Below are 23,164 nucleotides of genomic sequence, written 5' to 3'. Positions count from 1 at the left end.
GCACCATCTAGTTCAGAACCATACACACTGGGATCATACGAACCAGAATGGCTGCACCGGAACAATGCAAACCGAGGCAGTCCTGCCGGCCCAGGGCTCCCTCCCAGTCCCTCCCTCCCCGAGGGTCCCTCTGAGTCCTGAACGGGTCATGCCCAAAACTGCCTGGAGTGAACGCGGCGTTCCTGGTGCCAGTTCCAGCTTTGGTCTCAGTCTTGGTCGTGGAGCGGTGCCAGTCTTGGTGCTGGTGCCAGTTCCAGTTTCAGTTCTGGTCTCAGTCTGTGTTTCCATCTTGGTCTGGGTCTGGGTCTGAGTCTCACTCTCTCACTTTCACTCTCACTCTCTCACTCTCTGAGTCGTTCCACTCCCAGTGCCGGTACCGGTGCCGCTCTTGGTCCCGGAGTGCTCCCAGTACCAATCTCAGTCTCTGTCCTAGTCCCGGAGTGCTGCCAGTCTCGATGCTGGTCTTGGTCCCATTTTTGGTCCCAGTTCCAGTTCTGGTTCTGGTTTCAGTCCTGCTCTCGGTCTCAGTCCCGGTGCCTCTGCAGTGCCAGTCTGGGTTCTGTGTCAGTCTTGGTCTTGGTGCTGGTGCCAGTTCTGATGCTGATCTTGGTCTCGGTCCCTGTCCTGGAGACTTTAGACCCATTTGGGTAATTTTAGGCCCAACTGGGCAGGTTCAAGGTGGGTTTTAGATCCCTTTGGGTGATTTTAGGCCATTTAGGTGGGGTTGTGCACAATTTGAGTGTTTTTAGGCCACTGCAGGTACTTTCAGGGTAGGTGGTATGCCAGTTTAGGATTCTTAAAAGTGATTTTCTGCCCTTTTGTGAGGGCTTCGAAGCAATCTGGGCAATTTTAGGACCCTTTGGTTGGATTTTAGACCCCTTTTTTTAATTTTTACCCTTTTGTCATATTTTAGGCCAAAGCATGTGGATTTAGGGTAGATTTTAGGGTCTTGGGGTGATTTTAGTGAGCACTGAGGGGATTTTAGACCTCTTTGGGTGATTTGAAGCTAAATATGATCCATTTTAGCGTGGATTTTAGGCCCCTTTGGACAATTTTCGGGCACTTTGCGTGATTTTAGGTCAAACCAGGCCCTTTTAGGACTGTGAGTCCCGCTGGCCACGCCCCTTTCCCCTCACAGTTCCCGCCCTTTCTCTGACCGCGCCTCATTTCATTCCTTCCCTGCCCTCTCTTTGGCCGCGCCTCTCTTTTCCCTTGAGTCACGCCCATCTGCTGGCGCTTTCGTTGCGGTGCATGCGCAGATTACCCGGAAGTGTCTCGTCAGGGCACCGCCATTTTTGCTCCCGGTTCGCCGACCCGGCTCCAGCGTGTCCGAGACCTACGGTGGGGCAATGCGGGATCTGTAGGAGATCTATAGGGGTCTGGGGAGACCTGGCGGTCTCTGTAGGGGGTTTTGCGCGGGGTCTTCAGGGGATTTGGGGGATCTTTAGGGGATTATGGTGGTCTAGGGGTCCCGAAAGGGGTGTTGGGTGTCCTTAAATGGGGTCTGGGGATCTCTATAGGGGAATTGAGGGAATCTGGGTGGCCTTTTCGGGGCTTGGGTGGGTCTATAGGGAATCTATAGGGGTCTGAGAGAGCCTATGGCGGGTCCAGGAAGGTCTGGGGGTGTCTGTGGGTCTCTATGGGGAATTTGGGGGGTCTGGGGTTATCTAAAGGGAGTCTGAGGGGGCTATAGGGGATCTATGGTGGATCTGTAGCGGGTCCGGGGGGGCTGGGCGTCCCTATAGGGGATATGGGGGTCTCTATAAGGTATTTTGGGGGGGTCTGGGGGAGTCTGTAGGGAAGCTGGGGGTCTCTATAGGGGATTTGGGGGGGTCTAAGGGGATCTATAGGGGTCTGGGGGGGTCTGTAGGGGATTTGGGTGGGTCTGGGGGTTTCAGTAGGCGCTCTGGGGATCTCTATAGGGCATTTGGGGTGGTCTGGCAGGTCCATAGGGGATCTGGGGCTTCCTATAGAGTATTTGGGGGGGTCTGTGGGTCTCAATAAGTGGGATTTGGGGCGTCTGTAGGGGCTCTGGGGGTCTCTATGGGGGATCTGGGGATCTCTATCGGGCATTTGGGGGGGGCTGGGGGGGTCTATAGGGGCTCTATGGGGGATCTGAGGGTGTCTATAGGGGATTTGGGGTGTCTATAGGGGATCAGGGGTATCTTTAGGCGATCTGGGTGTCTCCATGGTGGATTTCAGGGGGTCTGAGGGTCCCTATAGGGCATGTGGGGGTTTCCAGAGGGGATTTGAGGAGGCTCTGGAGGTCTCTATAGGGGATCTTGGAATCTCTGTGGAGGATTTGGGGGTCTCTATTGGGGCTTTGGGGGCCTCTATTGGGGCTTTGGGGGCCTCTATGGGGGACTTGGGGGGTCTGGCAGGGTCTATAGGGGCTCTATAGGGGTCTGGGTGAGCCTGTAGAGGGTCCAGGAGGGTCTGGGGGGTCTCGGGATCATTATTGGGGAATTTGGGATCCCAAAAGGGCATTTTTTGAATTTTGGGTCAAAATTTGGAATTTGGGGTCCCAAAGGGGATTTTGGGGGGAATTTTGGACTCTCTAGAAGGAATTTGGAGGGAATTTTGGGTCCAAACTTGGGAATTTGGGGTTGTCAAAGTGAATATTTTAGAAATTCGGGTCCAAACTTGAGGATCTGGGGGTCCCAAAGGGAATTTTTGGGAAATTTGGGTCCAAACTTGGGAATTTTGGGCTCTCTGGAGAGAATCTGGGGGGAATATTGGGCCCAAACATTGGAATTTGGGGTCTCAAAAGGGAATTTTTGGGAAATTTGGGTCCAAACTTGGAATTTTGGGCTCTCTAGAGGGAATTTGGGGGGACTTTTGGATCCAAACGTGGGAAATCTTGGGAAATTTGGGTCCAAACGTGGGAATTTTGGGCTTTTTTTCCCAGATTTCCTCTTCAAGTTCTTGGTGATCGGCAGCACCGACAAGTCCTGCCTGCTGCACCACTTAAGCGAGAGCAAGTGTAGGAAATTCTGGGAATTTTGGGGGCACTTGGGAATTCCAGGGGGTTGGGGGATTTTGTGGATTTTTGTGGGATTTTGGGGGGATATTTTTTAATATTTCTGGGCATTTTAATGGTTTGAGGGTTTTGGTGTTTGTTTTTTTTTAATATTCTGGTTGGTTTTTGTTGGTGTTTGGGGGAATTTTTCGAGAATTTTTGGGAATTCTGGAAATTATGGGTAGTTCGGAATTTTTGGAAATATTACTGGAATTTTTGGAGGCATTTTCAGGATCTTTTTCTTTTTTGAGACATTTTGCAGCTTTTTCCAGAATTTTTTAATTAGAATTTTGCTTTTTAATGACATTTTTGTGGGATTTTTACGATTTTTGGGTAATTCTGTGTCTCTCTGCGCTCTCCCTGATCCGGCAGCATTTTGGGGCATTTTCTGTCACTTTAGGGTCATTTTCGGTCACTTCTGGGCCATTTTTGGCCACTTTTGTGGCGTTTTCTGTCATACTGGGTAATTTTGGGCATCTTTCTGCCATTTTAGGGACACTTGGGGCAATTTTTGTTCACTTTTTGGGCCATTTCATGTCATTTTGAGCCAAATTTTTTAATTTTGGGGGAATTTCTTGTCAGTTTTCAGTCATTTTTGGGCCATTTTGTGGCCGTTTTCTGTCACTTTTTGGGTATTTTTTGGACTCTTTAGGGGCATTTTGGGTGGCTTTTCACCCATTTTTGCCTGTTTCAGTCCCAGTCTCAGTCTCAGTCTCAGCACGGTTCCGGTCCCAGTGCCGGTACCGGTGCCGCTCTTGGTCCCGCAGTGCTCCCAGTGCCAGTTTCAGTCTCAGTCCCAGTCCCTGGGCGGTGCCAGTCTTGGTGCTGGTTCCGGTGCCGGTCTTGGTCTCAGTCTTGGTCCCAGTGCCAGTTCTGGTGCTGGTTACGGTCTCGGTCCTAGTCCTGGTGCCAGTGCAGTGCCGGTCTCTGTTGTGGTGTCGGTGCTGGTCCCAGTCTTGGTCTCGGTGCCGGTCCCAGAGCGGCGCCGCTCTCAGTGCCAGTCTCAGATCCGGTGTCGGTCTCAGTCTTGGTGCTGGTGCTGGTTCTGGTGCTGATCGTGGTCTTGGTCTCAGTCCCGGTCCCAGAGATTTTAGGCCACTTTGGGTGATTTTAGGCCAAACTGCACAGGGTTAGGGTGGATTTTAGGCACCTTAGGATGATTTTAGGCCAAATCTGGTGGGGTTTAGTCCCATTTGGGTGATAATTGGATAACCTGGGTTTCAAGGTGGATTTTAGATCCTTTTGGATGATTTGAGGCCCATTTGAGTGGGGTTTAGAACTGTTTGGGTGATTTTAGCTCAAATCTTTTGGGGTTTAGGGTGGACTTTAGGTCCCTTTAGGTGATTTTAAGCCAAACCAGGGCTTTTAGTGTTGATTTTACACCGATTTGTGAGATTTAAGAGTGATTTGAGGCCATTTTGTGTGGATTTTAAACCAGTTTGGTCAATTTTAGGCTCCTTTGCTTGGAATTTTATACGCCTTTGGCTGATTTTAACCCCATTTGTATGATATGAGGCCAAACCATGTGGATTAAAGGTGGATTTTAGGCCCCTTTCCGTGATTTTATGTCACTTTGTAGAGATTTTCGGCCTCTTTGGGTGATCTGAGGCCATATCTCATAGGATTTAGGATGGATTTTAGGCACCTTTGGACAATTTTAAGCCCATTTTGGGTGATGTTAAGCCGAAGCGAGCTCTTTTATGACCGTGTGTGCCCTTGACCCCGCCCCTTTCCCCTCACAGTTCCCGCCCTTTCCTTGACCCCGCCCCCACAGTTTGGGGTTGGGAACGGGGGAGGAGGAGGAGGGAGGGAGGAAGAGGCGGAGCGGCAGCAGGGAGGAGGAGGAGAAGGGCAGAGGAGGCAGAGGCGGCTCCAGCGCTCCCTGAACCTGCAGCACGGCCCGGGTGTTAGGAACGGAAAAAAACCAAACCAAAACAAAAAAACCCACAAACAAACAAACAAAAAAACCCCAAAAAAACCCCACCCCACAACTGACCCTCTCCTGGCTAGAGTAATCCCCCACACCCCAGCCAATCTGAGTAGGGAGAGCTGCCCTGAAGGAAAGTTGCCTGGCAACTTTTCCCTACCTAATTGAAATGTGAAAAGAAGCTGCCCACACCTAGATAGCCCTATTGTCCTTTATAACTACCTCATTCAGAAGGAGTAACCTCGGCTACCACCAGGACAAATGCATATGCATGTGTATATGCAAATAAAACCACCCTTGTGGATCCTGGGAGGATTTTTTTAGGGAAACTGACCCCAAAACAAGAAGCTAGAGGCGTCAGAGGAGAATTAGATCGTGCCCTGGCCGAGCACGAAGTGGATGCACCCCCTGACCTGGTTTGAAGATTCACCATGACCTTGAGGAGTTCGGATGGAATGGGAACCAGCCAGCTGAAGCAACTCAGGCAGAGAAAGGGAAAGTCTCGAAGTTAGTCCCTGAGGGCAGGGAGCTGGCCTCGCCCAATTCTGCAGCAGGCTGGTCATTCACTCTGCCTCCTGCTAGTGGACTGGAGAGAGCTTCTAACTGTTCCTGTAGAGACAAGGACCTGGCATTTACTGCTGGCAGCTGAGTGAAGACCTGCAGCAGCACCTGCTCCATTGGATCCCCACAGCAGCGTAAAGGACTTTTATCGGACTCTGCAAGCCTGCTGATGACTTTAATAAAGAGCTGAATATTAATAAAGGCATATGCCCTGTTCTTTTCACGGGGAGCATCACCCCCAATCCCGCAGATGCTCGGAGAAGGGGAGTTTGCCTCAATTGTCCCAAGGGCGTCCCTGGGTTCGGGATTTTGTTTGAGGGGCGGGATGTGTGAGGTTTGCAGGGCTCCAAAGCCGAGGCGCAGATGCCCCTCAGGGGAACATCGGTGGCTCCCGGGAGATGTTATTGGGATGTCCCAGTGTCGGCAGAGCCCCGTTGGGCGTCGGGGGGATGCGGGTCCCCCCGCGGTGGGGGTTGGGCTTCCCGGGCCGGGCCCTCCGAGCTCTGCCGGGGCCACGTGGGGAGCGCGCGGGAGCGGCGGGGCCGGGGGGACCGCGTCTGCCGGGGCTTTCCTGAGCGGGACCCCAGAGACAGGAGAGCCCCAGAACCGCAAAGCGGGGACCCCAAGATGGGGGCACCCCTGGGATTGCCGGAACCCTGGCGGGGGTTGCTGGGGCTGGAGGGACGGGATGGGTGGCAAAGGGGTTCGGCTGGTGCTGGGAAAGGGATTCAGGGCTCCAGGTTCTGTTCATTGCATTTCCCAGTATGAGCCCAGTCACTCCCTCTTATGATATAATTTGCCCCCAGCACGGTCCCAGTTTCACTCAGTCCCTCCCACTGTGCCTGAAATTGCAGAAGAAAAACCAAAACCCCTCCAATAACATTTTTAAAGTTACAGAGTCAAGGCATTACTGTATTATCTGGCATGGATGTTGTTCTTGCCAGGATATACCACCGAAATCATCTCATCCACACATAACCTGGGTGTGCCAAGAGAATCATTCCATGCCACACTGTTTTTAGGAGATTTTTCAGATCTTTTATACAGCCAAGACTCATGGAAACAAACTGGGTCACTGTTCACTGGTCCTAAGTTGCAAATACTAAGTTTGTAGTTTTTTGTCTGCTATTGGAAGCCTGTTGGTTCGTTTTTGATGTTAATGACATCTTCCTCCATTGAATTTCTTATCAGTCTTGTCCAGAGGAGATGTCTCCAGCTCTGCCAGAGGCACAGTCTGGGGTAGATGTTCTTGGGTGGGCATTGATGTTCCATTAATGGGCGCTGATGGCCCTTGATCTCCCGGTCTACTCCCACTCTTTTAAAACGTTGAGTTCTGCAGAGCCCACCTGCTGGAACAATGCCCTGGAAAGAAACTTAAAGGTCTTTTTCCCCAGGCAAAGGCAAACAAAACCCCTTGACTAAAGGTATACAAAAATTTCAAAACTGATAACTTGTCCAACACCACTTTGGTTCAGTGTGTTCCCAGTTCTCCTAGTTGCCCCTAGCATACTTCTAGTCACTCCCAGTATGATCCTAGTATGAGTCCAGTCTGATGCCAGTGTCTCCCAGCAGAGCCCTAGTCACTCACACTTGCACCCAGTTCCCCCCCAAAACATTCCCAGTCACTCCCAGTTTGGTCCGAGTCACCACACCCATGGTCTCAGACACTCCCAGTATATCCCAGTTGCCCTGAACATTCTCATTGTCATTCCCAGGCACTCCCAGTTACCTCAGCATGGTTCACTTGCCCCCAGTTTCTCCCAGTGTGTCCCCAGCTGGCTGCCAGCATGGCCCTGGTTACTCCCAGTAACCCCCAGTCAGGATCCATTGACACTCACTCTAATCCCAGTATGATTGTAGCCACTCCCAGTATGATCCCAGTCACTTGCAGTTTAATTCCAGTCATTTCCAGTCTGATGTCAGTGCCCCTAGTGTGATCCCAGTTGCTCCCTGTCAATGCCAGCATGACCCCAGTAGCCTCCCGTATGATCCCTGTGATCCCTGTCTCTCCCAGTATATCTCACTCACCCCCAGCATGCTCCCAGTCATTCCCACCTCCTCCCAGCTGTTCTCAGCATGATCCCAGTTGCTCAAAGCCACTCCCAGTCAATCCAAGTATGACCCTCAGTGTCATCCCAGTTCTCCCTAACATGGACCCAGGTGTTCCCAGTTCCTCCCAGTATGGTCCCAGTTGCCCCTAGAATAGTCCCACTCCCTCTGTGCATGGTCCCAGTCATGCCCAGTTGCCCCCAGCGTAGATCCAGTCACTCCCAGTTGCCCTTAGAGTGGTCCCAGTAATACCCAGCATGGTCCTGGTTGTTCCTGGTGTTGTTGCAGTCCCCCCAATGTGGTTCCAGACACTCCCAGTTGCCCTCAACATGTTCATAGTCATTCCCAGTCACTCCCAGTTGTCCCTGTAGGGCTCTAGTTTCTTGAGAATGATCCCAGTCTTTCCCAGTTAGTCCCATTTACCTTCAGCATGTTCCCAGTTTCTGGCAGTTGCCTGAAGTGTGGTTGCAGTTGCTCCCAGTATGATCCCAGATGTCATCTCAGTTCCCTCAGCATAGTTCCAGAATGTTAGAGTGGATCCCAGTTGCTCCCAAAGTGTCCAAATTTTCCTCCCAGCATGGGCCCAGGAGCTGCCAGTAACCCCCATTTAGGATCCATTCACACCCACTGTAATCCCAGTGGCTCCCAGGATGATCCCAGTGGGACCCAAAGGCACTCCCAGTATGGTCCCAGTCACTGACTACAATCCCAGTCACTCCCAGTATGGTTGCAGTCAGTCCCAGTATGACCCCAGTCACTCCCTGATAGTCCCAGTATAATTCCAGTCATGCCCAGAGTGACTCCGTGTGACTCACAGTGTGGGCCCAGTTTCTCCCAGTCACTCCCAGTATGACCCCAGTCACTATTATTATATCACACCCCCAGTATTCTTCCAATCATGCCCAGATTGATTCCCTGTCACTCCCTGTATGGGCCCAGTTGGTTCCAGTCACTCCCAGTCTAACTCCAGTATGATACCGGTCACCCTCAAATGCTCCCAGTACTACTGCAGTCACTCCCAGTGTGATGCCAATCAGTTCCAGTAGGATCCCAGTATGACCCCAGCATGGGCATAGCTGCTCCCATGATCATCCAGTGTGGTTCCAGTTGCTGCCATTTATGAAGGGAGGTTTTTATGAAGGCCAGATGCCCGGAGATGGACTTGGGTAGAGGGACCTTCAAACTGAATGTGCTTATCCCTTGTTTTCCCTCCTGACTAGGATTTCCCATTCCCAAACCTTGACTGGATGAAGGATGAGGCTGCAAGGAAGAGGAAGAGGAAGATGCCCCAGGACTCCCAGGCAGGTGAGGAGGAAGTCACTGCCCCTTTCCCCCTCTCCCCTGCTCCATCTCCTAGCCCAGCCTGGCCCTGGCTGCAGGACAGCCCCGCTGCCGACGCCGTCCTGACGGGGATGGACTGAGGGGATCTCCTTCCCCTTCCCTGTGGCATGGAGGCAAATCCCATCCTCTCCTTGTCCTTCCTCCCCCAGACAAGGAGCTGAGCATGGAGAGCAGGGAGGACAAATCCCCGCAGCAGAACCTCGTGGGAGAGGCTGTTTGGAGCGGCTTCACGGCACAGAAATCCAGTGGGGAGGAAAAACCCTGGAGATCCCTCATGAGGAGGGGCTGCAAAGGCAGATCAGGGGGATGTGAGGAGGAAAGACCCACCCTGTGCCAGGAAGGCGGCTGGAGATGGAGCCAGAGCTCAGAGCTGGTGGTCCATGAGCAGCTCCATGATGGGGAGAAGCCCCACAAGTGCTTGGAGTTTGGGAAGAGCTTCAGCTGGCAGTCCCTTCTGATCCAGTACCAGAGGATCCACACTGGTGAACGACCCTATGAGTGTGAGGAATGTGGGAAGAGCTTCAGAGCCAGCTCCCACCTGATCTGTCACAAGAGGATCCATACTGGCAAGAGGCCCTATGAGTGTGGGGAATGTGGGAAGAGCTTCAGAGTCAGCTCCCACGTGACTGCCCACCAGAGGATCCACACTGGGGAGAGGCCCTACGAGTGTGATAAATGCAGGAAGAGGTTTCCCACCAGCTCCCGTCTCTGTGCACCAATGCACGCACACAGAGGAGAGGCCCTTCCGCTGCCCTGATTGCAGGAAGGGCTTCAGACGAAACTGCACCCACATCATACACCAGCAAATCCACACTGGGGAGAGGCCCCACGAGTGTGAGGAATGTGGGATGAGCTTCAACCAGACGGCACACCTGATCTGCCACCAGAGGACCCACACCGGGGAACGGCCCTACCAGTGTGGGGAATGTGGGAAGAGCTTCAGAGAGAGGAAACATCTGATACAGCATCAGAACATCCACGCTGGGGAAAGGCCATACAAGAGTGGGGAATGTGGAAAGGGCTTCAGACAGAGAGCCAATCTCATGACCCACCAAAGGATCCACACTGGGGAGAGGCCCTACAAGTGTTCCGAGTGTGGGAAGGGGTTTCGGATCAGCACCCAGCTCCTTGTACACCAGCGCACACACACAGAGGAGAGTCCCTTCCACTGCCCTGACTGCGGGAAGGGATTCAAGTACAACTCCAGTCTCATCAGGCACTGGCGCATCCACACTGGCGAGAGGCCATACGAGTGTGATAAATGCAGGAAGAGGTTTCAGACCAGCTCCCATCTTCGCCTGCACCAGCGCATTCACACGGATGAGAGGCCCTTTCGCTGCCCCAACTGTGGGAAGGGCTTTAGACAGAACTGCACCCTCAAGAATCACCGGCTCATCCACACCGGGGAGAGGCCCTACAAGTGTCCCCAGTGTGGGAAGAGCTTCTCCAGGAGTTCTACCTTGAGCCAACACAAACGGAGGCACCGGTAAGGGAAGCCCAGCGAGTGCTCCCAATGCAGGAAGATCTTTGTGCGCTGCTCCAGCTCCATCCCCCACTGCAGGAACCACATTGGGCAGAGCCCTGGTGACCCACATTCCCTGTGATCCACGTTGGGAAGATACCTGGCTGGTTATCCTTTTGTTTTTGCCTTAATTTTTTTTCTGTTTTCCCTCTCTTTGCACTCCAAAAGGTAAGAGGCATCAGTCTATCACCTCAAAACCACTCCAGTCGCACTGAGATCTACTCTTTTTTGACTCAAAATGGCTCAATCCCCCCTCAAAATGGCTTGTTGCCACCTCGGAGAAACTCAATCCCACGCCAAACTTGCTAAATTCCACAGCTACCAGGGTGAGATGGGGTTGGAAGAAGATTATGAGAACTGGGATCCAAATTTGGAGTGGCGGGATTGCGACTTTGGGAGCTGAGTGGGTGGGATGTGTTTTGATAGTAAATCAGACTTTGAGTTATTGATTCCTGTCTCATTCATTTTCAGTCAGTGTCAGTTCTGTTTTCATAGTGCCACCTTCTGATCTGATTGTGTTTGTGTCCTCCTTTCTCTCCTGCCTCCCTCTGCCTGCTCTCTTTGTCTCTCAGTGTCTCCCTTGAGCCAGGGCAGCTCCCACCAAAGCCCCTGCCCTGACTGAATTCCCAATGCAGGAGCTACAACAAGCATGGATGAAGATCTAGGGGCTGGCAGTGAAATGGCCCTGTAGGATCTTGCTGCCCTTGGCTTTTGGCTCCTTCTTCAGAGCTTTGCCTTAAGGGTAGGAAGATCTTTTCCTTGCTGGGAACTGGAATTCCAGAGCCTTGCAGTGTGTGCCATGCAGGAGCATCCAGACTGGGATCCTGTGGGCTGGGCTCACATGGACTGGATTCTCCAGCCTGGGACTGCACAGAGCGGGACCATCTGGATCAGGAGCATCCAGACTGGGATGATGGGACTGGCATGTTGTGGGGCTGGGATATTGCAGGTTGGGATCACTTGGAGTGGGATTGGACAGACTGGGATTGTACAGAATGGGATTGTACAGACTGGGATCACATGGACTGGGATTTCACAGGCTGGCACTATTTGGATCAGAACCACACAGACTGGAATTGCACAAACTGGGATCATACAGACCGGGATGGCTGCACCGGAACAATGCGAACTGAGGCGGTCCCACCCAGCCCAGGGCTCCCTCCCAGTCCTTAACTGGGCTGCAACCAGAACTGCCTGGAATGAACGTGGAAATCCTGGAGCAATCCCAAAACCAAACCCGGTTCTGGTGCCAGCCTTGGTCTCAGTCTTGGTCCTGGAGCGGTGCCAGTCTTGGTGCCAGTGCCAGTTCCAGTTCTGGTTTCAATCCCGGTCTCAGTCTCTGTCTCAGTGCAGACTCAGTCCCAGTGCTGGTACTGGTACCAGTCTTGGTCCCAGAGTGCACCCAGTGCCAATCTCAGTTTTGGTCCCAGAGAGGTGCCACTGTTGGTGCTGGTTCTGGCACTGGTCTTGGTCTCAGTCTTGGTCCCAGTGCCAGTTCTGGTGCCAGTTACGGTCTCAGTCCTAGTCCTGGTGCCAGTGCAGTGCCACTCTCAGTTCTGTTTCAATTCTGGTCCCGTTCTTGGTCTCAATGCCCATCCCGGAGTGGAGCCGCTCTTGGTGCCAGTCTCGGTGCCAGTGTCGGTCTCAGTCTTGGTGTTGGGTCTGGTTCTGGTGCTCATCTTTGTCTCGCTCTCGGTAGCACTCCCAGAGCTTTTGGGTTTATCTGGGTGATTTCAGGCCGAACTGGACAGGCTTAGTGTGGATTTTAAGCACATTTGTATGATTTTAGGCCAAATCTGGTGGCGTTTGGTTCCGTTTGGGTGAATTTCAAAAAGCCTGGGCAGTTTTAAGGTGGATTTTAGATCCTTTTAAGCTACTTGAGGCCCATTTGTGTGATTTTAAGTGGAACCAGGTAGTTATAGTGTTTATTATAGACCAATCTGGAAGATTTACGTGTGATTTGAAGCCATTTTGTGTGTGTTTTAAACCAGTTTGAGAAATTTATGATCCGTTTTAGTTGTTTTTGACCCATCTGGATGATTTTAACTCCATTTCTCTGATTTTAGGCCAAACCATGTGGTTTTAGGCTGGTTTTTATCCCCTTTGGGGTGATTTTAGTCCACATTGAAGGGATATGATGCTTCCTTGCGTGATTCGAGGCCCAACCTGATCAGTTTTCATGTGGATTTCAGGCCCCTTAGGAGAATTTGAGGCCCTTGTGGGTGATTTTAGGACCACGCATGCCCAGTTGTTGGTCCAGTGAATGCACCTGCGAGAGAAACCTGGCAGACATCCCATCCCAGTCATGCCAGAGCTCCTGTGCTGTGGTTTTAGGATCCTTTGGGGGTTTCAGCATCTGTCCTTGTTCAACAGTCCTGAGACAGATGAGGGATCTTGGGGCCGTGTCTTACAGGGGGATGTTTGGAGCTCACAGGGCTCCAAAGCCAAGCCAGAGACGACCCTTGGGGGGACATCAGGGGCTCCCCAAGAGGTGTTTTTGGGGACCCTAGTGGCAGCAGAGACCCGATAGGGGCGGGGGAACACGGGGTTTAGGGAGCCCCGGGAGAGCCTCAGCTTCCCTAGGCGAGACCCTGGAGAGAGGAGAGCCCCAGAAGCGGGAACCCCGAGAGGAGGGGGGGCCTGGGATTGCCAGGACCATGGTGGGGGGCGCTGGGGCTGGAGGGGCAGGATGGGTGGGAAAGGGGAGTGGCTGCTCCCAGTACAAGACCAATTGCCCACTCCCTGTGGTTCCAGTTTCCTTGGCACAATGTGGATAGTCCAGCCCTAAACCCCTGCCCACAGCCAGCACTGGCCCCAGTGCCAGCTCTGAGCCCCCCTCGGCCCCAATCCCAGCCCAACTCAGCCCAAATCCCAGGCTGGCAACGGCCCCTCCCCCCCGCCCTGACACCGCCCCCGGCCCCGAGCCCCGCCCCTCATGGAGCCCTCCAAGCAATGAGCCCAGGCACCCCAAAAGTGGGGCTGGGACCCCCGGAATGGGCCTGGGCATCCCCACAAGGGGGCTGGGAGCTAAGAATAGGAATGCGCACCCCCACAATCGGGCTGGGCATCCCCACAATGCTGCTGAGACCTCCAGAATGGATCTGGACAACGTCAGAATGGGCCTGGGCGTCCCCAGAATGGGCTTGAGAAGCCCCAAAATGGGCCTGAATGGGACCCCCGCACCCGCTCCCCGCCTTACCCCACCCTCAGCATGGAACGAACCAATCAGCGCCGCCGTGCACAATGCCAGCAGTAACACCTGCCACAGCGACCAATCAGATGGCTCCGTCTCGCTGGCTCCCCGCCCCCATTGTGACATCACAAAGGTCCCGGCCGTTCAGTGCCTGACGCCGAGAACGTCACTGAGCTGCCATTGGCTGTCGGGGAGAGGGCGGGGCTTGCCTCGAGTATAAAAGGGGTGTGAGTGGCCGCAGATGTCGTGGTGAGGTCTCCGGCTCCCTCGGAGTGGCCCTGGAGCCCTGGGCCCAACCCTGCGCGGCCAGCGACCCGGCCAAGGGGGAAGGGTGCGGGTGGGCGGGAGGGAAGTGGGAAGGGGGAGGGATGGGCACCGGCCCGAGCATGCTCCAGGGCCAGGACGATGGCGCCAGCCATGGCTGGCCACTGACATCTGCCGGAGTGTCCTCCTGGGGCCACGGCCTAGAGCAAGGAACGCAGAGAGCGGCAGAGTGTCCGCCGGGGCCAGAGGACGGCACGGGGCGCTTGTGTGGGGCTGTCTGCGAGGGAGGGAGGAAGGGGGGATGCGCCGATGCGCCGCTTCTCGCCGCCGCCCTTCTTGGGGACCTGCGCCGGCCCCTCCCAATGGGAGCGGCACCGGCACCAGCCCCGGCTCTGCAAAGGCAGGGACCGAGGGCCGCCGGGCCACACAGGGACCGTGTCGGCCCCTGCAAACCAGAGGGCTTTGGCCATCGCCCCGGCCTGCCAAAAAAAACCCAAATAGAAATAAAACAAAAAATAAAAAATAAAAAATAAAATAATTGAAATCAAAGGTATTTTCAAATAAAATTGGCAAAAATCACTTCAAATGTTCTGACTGGTCTTTGCTTGCCCAACGAGTCCTTGGCGACGCAAACAAACCCCAAAGCCCCCGCCCTCCCCATGGCACAGGAGCACGGAGAGCCCCGGCCCTCAGGCGGGGCCAGGAGCACGCATGGCCCGGCCTTGTCTCCCTCCCTCTCCTCCCTGCGCACTCCTGGGGGGGCTCCAGTCCTGTCCTGGCGGGAGTGCTCGGGCCTGGGGGGGTCTCTGTCCCTGTCACACCGGCGGATGCTCGGGGCCCTCAGCCCAGCACTGAGAGGGACAGAGACGCCTCCGCGTGTCCCCTGCTACCAGAGATGGAGACTGTGAAAAACGAGCTTCACTTGCCTGGTAAAATTAAAAAGAGCTTGAATTAAACACAAATTAAGACCGTTAGGAGACAGAAAGCAAAGGGTTCATAGGCTCCACCTGGTACCTTGGCCCATCTGCCGGGGACTTGGCATTCAGCCAAGTGCTCACCTGCTCTCTCTCAGACATTCTTGAAATACCTTTTCCGTTGCATCACTCTCCTGCATATTCATACTCTTCTACCAAGTCTTTTCCACATTCCAGGAGCTGTTTAGCCTGGTCCCTCCTTGCCTCTGCCTCCTTAGACCACGCCTGTGTCTCGGCTGCGCCTCCACCATCGCTTCCAGCTCGGGCTGTGCTCCATGCTTTCCTCAGGCGCAGGTGCCCATCCTTTGGCACATCAGCAGCAGGGTCCTCCTCACACCTTCACTGGATGTTATCCCAACCACACAGACACTTCAATTGCAAGCATGACTCTAGATCGGCTGTCCCACCGCTAGGACTGAGCAAAACCATCAAATCTACATCCTCACGGCAGAGCTATTTCAACACCACACATCTAACAATCATTTGAATCTCGGCCAAAAGCTAATCCTAGAACAGGGATCTGGAACAGAGACTCCAGCCCCCAAGTGTGCCCCGCAGGGAGAGGGACAGAGAGCCCCTGGTGTCGCTGCAGGACACCAACAAAAGAGCAAAGACTGCGACTATTTCAGAAGGCAAAAGGCATAAAACCCCCTTGAATTGTCTCATTTTAGAAGGTGTTCCCGTACATACTTAACACCATGGGTGAACAAGAGTGACACCTCTCCAATGCCACAGGTCAAAGTAGAGAAAGGGCCAAAATGTTTTTTCTCTGAGAAGCAGAAAAGCAACACACCACCTGGAGAAAGATTGTTTTGGGAAAGGATAGGTGTTTTGCCAAGATTGTTTTGGGAAGAAACTTTTCCCTTGGCAAAGGAGTTAGGAACTACCAGCAAGCTCAAATCTCTAAGGCCTAAAAAGATCGGGCCCAAAGCCTGGCCCCCGGCCCCCACAAGCATTTCCCACGCCCACAGGGATGGAGACGCCTCCAGCATCCCTGGGCACCAGCCAAAAGAAAATTGGCAGCAATCAAACTTTGAACACCGCAGCAAAGGCTCTGGCCCAGATTTGCTTTTGCCAGGCCCTGCTGTGTCACCAGGGACACTGGGTTGCCTCAGGTGCCCTGGTGTCACAGCGCTGCCCTGGGCTCCAGCAGGCCCTGCTGTGTCCCAGGAGAGCCTGGCCGCCAGGACATTCCATGGGAATACACAAAACAGAGAGTCAAACAGACTTGATTAGTATAAGTTTTATAAGCAAGATGCCATGGAAAGAACAAACAGAACTGTGAAGATTACAGAATATGGGATTAAAGCTGCTTCCGGAAAGAGAGAAGATTCAATCAACTTCTGCAAGCAAAGAATTGTTGTAAGATGCACGAGTTTTCCATGTGATTTTTAACCTGATTGTTGTAGTAGAAATTATTAACCAGTTTGAATTAGTATATAAGCTTTTGGAAAACCTGAGTAAAATCGAATTCTGATCACCAAATCAGTCTTCCCGTCTCTCAATCATCGCCAATAGTGGGGGTGGGCTTTTGATAAGTTTTGATAAGTTATTCTCTCGATGGTTTGTTCCTGTTATGCCCCTGGTGTTTGGTTTATTTTCGTTTTACCCCAGGTTTTCCCCTCCCCTGTCCCTTTGTCCACCTCTCCTGACCCTGCCCTGGGTTAACTTGGGGCCACTCACCTGCCTGCCCCACCCCTTCTGCCCCGGTTTAAAAAGTTAGCGCGGGACCCCGCTCGCTCTCTCTTGCACCATCCTTTGGAGAATAAAGATCTCTGAGAGGGCCTTCTCTGACTCTTGCTTCGAACCCAGAGGCTGACGCTGTGCAGAAGCTGTGGAGAGCAGCTTTGCTCTGCCCTGCCACTCGGACTGCTGGCAGTGCGGGGGCAGCCACTCTTGGCACCTGGCCGGGGTGAGAGCTGCCTGGGATTCTCCTGCCTCAGTGCCAGCTGGCACAGGTTATCTCACCTGCTCTGCTGTCTTGCTTGCTTTACTTGCACATGTTGGTACAATATTAATTATGGTTAGCCTTTTGTTACATACTATGGTAATAAATTGGCCAAGACTCCATTATTTTCATGCAGGAAAAGCCAATTCTTTATGATCACAACTCATTTTATAAAGTTTTTACAGACCTTGTCTGCAACTTTAGTTGATTAATAGCTTTCTTGCCAATTACTCTATTGGTGAGTAAAAGGTATTCTACTTGTCCATCAAATCTCTCTATTCTTGGATTATTTACATATTTTCTTTACTGATTCTCATGGGACAAATCCCTTGTTATTGCAGGTGCATTTGTTTTTCAATCCAATTATAGGTTTTTGCACTAATGAATTCTCATACTAAGATTGTTTTTGCATGGGAACTTGCAAATTGCTTAGAAGAAGCGACAGGTTGACTTTGGCAATTTAACAGAGCAGGCCTGATTTTATGAGGCCTTTCTTTTATAATTCTTTTACCTGTCACCACAACCTACCATTTAGTTTTCACCAGGACCCCCCAAAATCCCTCAAAACCCACAACCCTCCCCTTCCAAATCCTGACTGAACTTCCCCCGTGTGGCCCCCCAAGGCCACCCAGATTCTTCCTGAGACCCCCAAACCCCCACTGGTGTCCCCAAATACTGCTTTGAACCCCCAACTCTCCCCCTCCTGAACCCCCAAATGCCCTTGGGGCCACTCAAACACCTTTTAGAACCCCTAAAACACCCCCAGGACACCAAATCCAGTGGGGACCCTCAAACTCCTGCTTGGAGCCCCCAACCCCCTCACCCAGAATGCTCCAGACCCCCGCACTTGAGGCCACCAAACTGCTCCAGGGACCCCCAGTCCCTAATTCATCCCTGATGAAGCTGCATGGCATGGAACCCTTGTCCCAGGGACTTGAGCCCACCTGTCCCTGCATGCTGACACTACCTGAGAGCTGCACAGGGAGAGCAGCTGGAGTTCCAGGCACACACAATTGGACACAGAGGTTTCCAGCGGGGTGGGAAAGGCAGAAGAGCAGCTGATAACTGGGGCAGGATCGAGCTCTGAGGGGAGTGGGCAAAGAAAAAACCACCCAAAGCAACGGGGCAAGGACTTGCTGTGGCCACAGCGGTGTTAAGGACATGATCCAGTGTGATCATTGCCAAGAGTCTCTGGGAGAACTGCCAAGGCCAGAGGTTTTAACTGCTGGGACTGGAGCCCCTTCACAGCAATGGCTCCAGTAACTCGATGGCTCCCTGCTTGAGTCTCCTGGTCTCACAGTCAGACCAGGTTTCCTCACTGCTTCTGATGCCTTAACTTTTAGCTTTCATGTTTTTCAGATTCTGTGCTGCCTTGGAGTGTAGTTCTGAACCTCACATTAAGTGCTAGTAAGCTCTCTTCACAGAGTAGGGAAACAAAACAAATCCTTTTCCTGCTGAAGACCAAGGATAACGAGTACAAGTTTCAGGCCCAAAAGCATAAACAACCATGGACTGAAGAAAGAAAACAAGAAGGATGGGACGTCACAACCTGAAGCTGTAATTGGACAATTAAACTCCAATATGCAAATTGACCAAAACTTATAAAAGTGACCGGTTGTCCATTTTTGTGACCGTTTTAAGTCCACCTTGGCTGTAGCCCTGGTCAGGCTCTTGTGCAGCCCAAGGTGTACCATTAAAGGCCCTTCAATAAATATCTACATTATTCTATAGCTCTGTCCAGTCTCTGTTGCAGGTCAGCCCCAGATTTCCCATGGCACTCTCCAATGTCTACTTCCATAAAGGCATTTATTCACGGTGCAGTAACACAGAAACAGCTTGAGCTGCTGCACTGAAACAGGACCCCGAACAAAGCACCCCTGAGTTCCATGGGAAGATGTTGGGACACTGACTCTGTTCCAACTGGTGAATATTTTCTTTCTTTCTCTTTTCTTCTTTTTTGTCATGCTGAGCCAGGTATTGCTGTTTGAAAGGAAGCTTGGCACAAGATCCATTGACTTGTCCATTTGTGAAACACCGAGCAGAGTCTGGGCAGGCTGATGATGCAGAGCAAAACCTGCAAATACAGTGGTCATCCTGAGCCTGGGGGATGCAGCTAAACCCAGTCAAAAGGAATTTCTGGAAAGCTGAGCCTGGTTTACATTTTCTGGAGTTTGGCTCCATCAAGCCTCTTCATTGCTGACAATCAATCACATTTTGTCCCCATACCCTCCCCAGCATTTCTCTCATCCTACCCCTGGCACTCCCATGGATCAGGAGCAGTGTGGCCAGCAGGACCAGGGCAGTGATTCTTCCCCTGTGCTGGGCACTGCTTGGGCAGCACCTCCAGTGCTCTGCCCAGTTCTGGGCTCCTGTATTTAGGAAGGACATGGAGGGGCTGGAGCGTGTCCAGAGAAGGGCAACAAGGCTGGTGAGGGGTCTGGAACACAAGGCCTGGGAGAAGCAGCTGAGGGAGCTGGGCTTGTTTATCCTGGAGAAGAGGAGGCTCAGGAGAGACAAGGTGATATCAGGTCACAGGATGGACTTGATTCCGTCGATGTGCTCACAGAGAGCCAAAGGGCTCTGTCGCCGCTGGCCCAGACACAGTGACAGGCGTCGTAGGGGGGGTCAGTCTGCGAGCAACGCAGGCAGTACTGACTCCTGTGGGTTCTTTGCCTGGCAGGGGCTTATGCGAGCGATGGAGATTCGACAGGCAGTGGAAAGAAAGGAGGAAACCATTCCAGACGAACAGAGGGTATATTGCAAACACTTCCTCAGCCCGAAACTGTTCGGGGGGAGAGGGGTGTGGGGGGTTTTTGTCCGAAGGATTCGGAGGGGGGGCAAAGGGGGTGGCCAGCCACTGCCAGCCAACCGGGGCAGGTTGCCAGGGGATACAGGTGTAATAGAACATCACTTGGACCAATCAGGGGAAAATAGGAGGGATTTACAAAGGCGGGAGAAATGACAGGCAGCTAACCGTGTGTCGCATGACAGGTGCAGGAGTCATGTGAGTTAAACAAAGGAACAATTGAGGGGTGGGGTACAGGGAACCCAACAAGTACAGAAGTATAGAAAGCCTAACCGATTAAATTAACACACTGCCACACTTGATGATGTCCAAGGTCTTTTCCAGCCTTCCTGATTCTGGGATTCTCTGAAACCATCCTTGGGGCAGATGCAGGATGAGCCCTGGGCCTCCTCTGCTGAAAGTCCAGCAACCCAGGTCCCTCATGTTCTCCTCACAGCCCCAGAGCCCATCCTGTCAGTCCTGCAGAGCCTCTGCAGCCCCTCCTCATTGCCCACAACAGGGAGCCCCACAGCCGGACACAGCAGCCCAGATGTGCCCCCCTAGCCTGCTGTGCCTCTGGCAAGGGAGCAACACGAGGAACTGCAGGAGCCTGCAGACAATTCCTGAAGCACGTGGAGGATCATCCTGCTCCCCAAGGGATGTTCCCATGGTGCCAGGTCAGGAACTGAAATGGGGAGTGGGGCCAGAGAGGAAAGGGCAACCAGGGATGGGCTGTTTGCAGGGCAGGGATCAGGGGTGGGCAATAGGAAGAAATTTTTACCAGGAAGAGTAAAGAAAGGCTAATTAAAGCATAGGAAATGCTCCGGGCAGTTTGGGGCTGGCTGCCAGGCACACCTGGCTCTGAGGAACAACATCTGCATTAAGACAGGAAACTCATAGCTCATGGGAACAAACTTTCTGGCTGACTTCAGAGGCCATGAGAAACCTGAGTGGTTTCTCTCCTGTCTCCCAGCCCTTCCTGGCCCCAGGGGCTGATGGCATTTGGGCTCACTCAGGTTCATCTCCCCACACCAACACCACGGGGGTGCTAACGCCTGCTCTGTGCACTGCAAACAGGGGCTCCTGAGGCAGTGCTGCCATGGCTGTGCCTGCAAGGATGTGGCACCTGTGTGAGCTGGGGGAGAGGCCAGGGCTGCAGAGGGGGGATGTTGTTGGCAGGTGCATGAGGATGCTCTGGGACGCTGTCCTGGGGTGTCCAGCACAGTGGGGATGGATCAGCCCCTGCTCTGCTGCTCCTTCCCGTCTCCCCCAGGGTCCTTGCACAGCCCCAGCCATGCTGTTTGCCCCCAGCCTGCCCATGGCCAACCTGGGGCTGCTCACGGGGCTTTTCTGTGCTGAGCATTGGCCTGGGTGTGTTCTGGAGAGAGCCAGGGCAAGGAGCCTGCAGCCCCCAGGCCCTGGCCTGAGGTGTCAGCGCTGCCCCAGCAGTGCCATGGCCTGTCCCTGCTGCAGCCCTGGCACTGCCACCCCCAGCCCTGTGCCCGGCCCCGAGAGCACTCAGGCCCTACAGCAACAGCAGGGCCAGGAGGGCAGCAGGGCAGGGCACGGGAGCAGCACTGGCAACACCAAGTGCTGCTGCTGCTGCTGGGCACAGCTGCTGTGCCAGCACTGATCTGCCCCCAGCTCTGCACACAGACATTGCTGCTGCAGCCCCAGAGAAGGGAACCAAAGGGGCATCTCTGCAGAAAACTTGGCTGGGAGATCCCTGAGTTACTTTAAAGCCACCAAGAGCACAGCCCCTCATTGACACAGTCTGTGGCCACTGGGAAGGTGGAGAGAAACAAAATGAGAAATGGCACGAACAAGGACATTTATTGTGGACAATATTAAAAAATGAAAACAAAGAAAAAGAACCTCCAAAAGAAACCAACTTGAAGTATCAAAGACGGCTTTTATTAGAAGGGATTTGCAGAAATTGGCCAGCAGTTTAATGTTGCTGAAACCATCCAGACATCATTCTTCACACTGCATCCTTGAGCTCCTGGTTCCTCAGGCTGTAGATGAGGGGGTTCAGGGCTGGATGCAGCACCGAGTACAGAACTGACAGGGCCAGATCTAGGGATAGGGAGAAGATGGAGAGCGGATTCAGGTAGGCAAAAACTGCAGTGCTGAGGAACAGAGAGACCACAGCCAGGTGAGGGAGGCAGGTGGAAATGACTTTGTGCCCTCCCTGCTCAGAGGGGATCCTCAGCATGGCCCTGATGATCTGTACATAGGAGAAAACAATGAACACAAAACTACCAAATACCAAAGAGGCACTAACTGCAATGAAACTAAGTTCCCTGAGATAGGATTTGGAGCAGGAGAGCTCGAGGATGGGGGGATTTCACAGAAGAACTGGCCCAGGGCACTGCCCTGGCACAGGGGCAGGGAAAATGTATTGGTCGTTTGCATGAGAGCATTGAGAAAGGCACTGGGCCAGGCAGCTGCTGCCATGTGGACACAAGCTCTGCTGCCCAGGAGGGTCCCGTAGTACAGGGGTTTCCAAATTGAGTCGTAGCAGTCGTAGCACAGGCTGGTCAGCAGGAAATACTCCATTGATATAAAAAAAAGAGGATGAAAACTTGAGCAGCATATCCTGTGTAGGTGATGTGCCTGGTGTCCCAGAGGGAATTGTGCCAGGCTTTGGGGACAGTGGTGCAGATGGAGCCCAGGTTGCTGAGGGCCAGCTTGAGCAGGAAGAAGGACATGGGGGTGTGCAGGAGGTGGTTGCAGGCTACGGCGCTGATGATGAGGCCCTTGGCCAGAAGGGCAGCCAGGGAGATGCCCGGGAAGGAGCAGAAGTGCAGGAGCTGCAGCTGCCACTGTTCATGTACAAAGGACAGTGACAAGTTAGGACAGGCTGCTTTGAGCCAAACCCATGGCATTCCCTGTAGACTGTCCTGTGGTGCTGGTGTCTTTGGTGCAGATCCTGACTGCTGACAAAACAGCAACACATTCGCTTCAGAGTTGGACCAGCTCAATGCACAAGATGGCGGCTGGGCTGAGGCAGCCACGCACAAGATGGCGGCAGGGGCTGAGGCAGCCGCACACAAGATGGCGGCTGGGCTCAGTCTGTGCCTCCCAGCGCCATCTGCGGCCCCTGCCAGCCCAGCCCCAGCCCCGGAGCCGCGCGGGGCAGGCAGAGCCCCCCCTTCAGCCCTCTGTGTAAATGGACATTGACAGACACCTGGGAAATGGACACAGTGTGGCACCTTTGCTCTGTGCACACAAACACAGACCAGCCAGTTCGGAACATCAGCTGGCAGTATTTTGATGTCAAGGCAATTCAAATAGGTGAAAACAGGAAAAAACTCCAGGAACTGAACATTTTGAAATAAAAACTTTCTTTTTTCCAGAAGAGGGCCAAAAGCATTTCCTGTGCAGATGGACTTTGCTTAGCATCAAGCATCACGGGTGGTTTTGTCCAGGCAGGAGTCACAGTGACCGTGAGGTGATGAAAACTGAGATGAGATCTGCTTGAGGCCGAGGGTGCAGCAGCTGCTCACCTGCAATGTGTATTCCTCAGGGTATACCTCTTTCTTTAGAACATTAGGAAGACTATATGGAATTGAAATACA

At 53.1% G+C, this 23,164-nt stretch overlaps 1 long non-coding RNA gene and 1 pseudogene across 1 annotated transcript; both read left to right on the top strand.

The window, feature by feature from the left end:
- The first annotated feature begins 1,220 nt into the window (after positions 1-1,220).
- LOC134562753 (uncharacterized) lies at positions 1,221-5,709 on the top strand. The gene is made up of 2 exons (XR_010083261.1): positions 1,221-1,341; positions 2,909-5,709. It is a non-coding gene; the product is annotated as an uncharacterized LOC134562753 (long non-coding RNA).
- Positions 5,710-8,357: 2,648 nt separating this feature from the next.
- LOC134562677 (zinc finger protein 660-like) lies at positions 8,358-10,501 on the top strand (annotated as a pseudogene).
- The last annotated feature ends 12,663 nt before the right edge of the window (positions 10,502-23,164 follow it).

Source organism: Prinia subflava, chromosome 30 (genome assembly GCF_021018805.1).
Source record: "Prinia subflava isolate CZ2003 ecotype Zambia chromosome 30, Cam_Psub_1.2, whole genome shotgun sequence".
Taxonomy (NCBI): domain Eukaryota; kingdom Metazoa; phylum Chordata; class Aves; order Passeriformes; family Cisticolidae; genus Prinia; species Prinia subflava.
The sequence above is the reverse complement of the archived record's forward strand: the minus strand, read 5'-3'. Positions and strand labels throughout refer to the sequence as shown.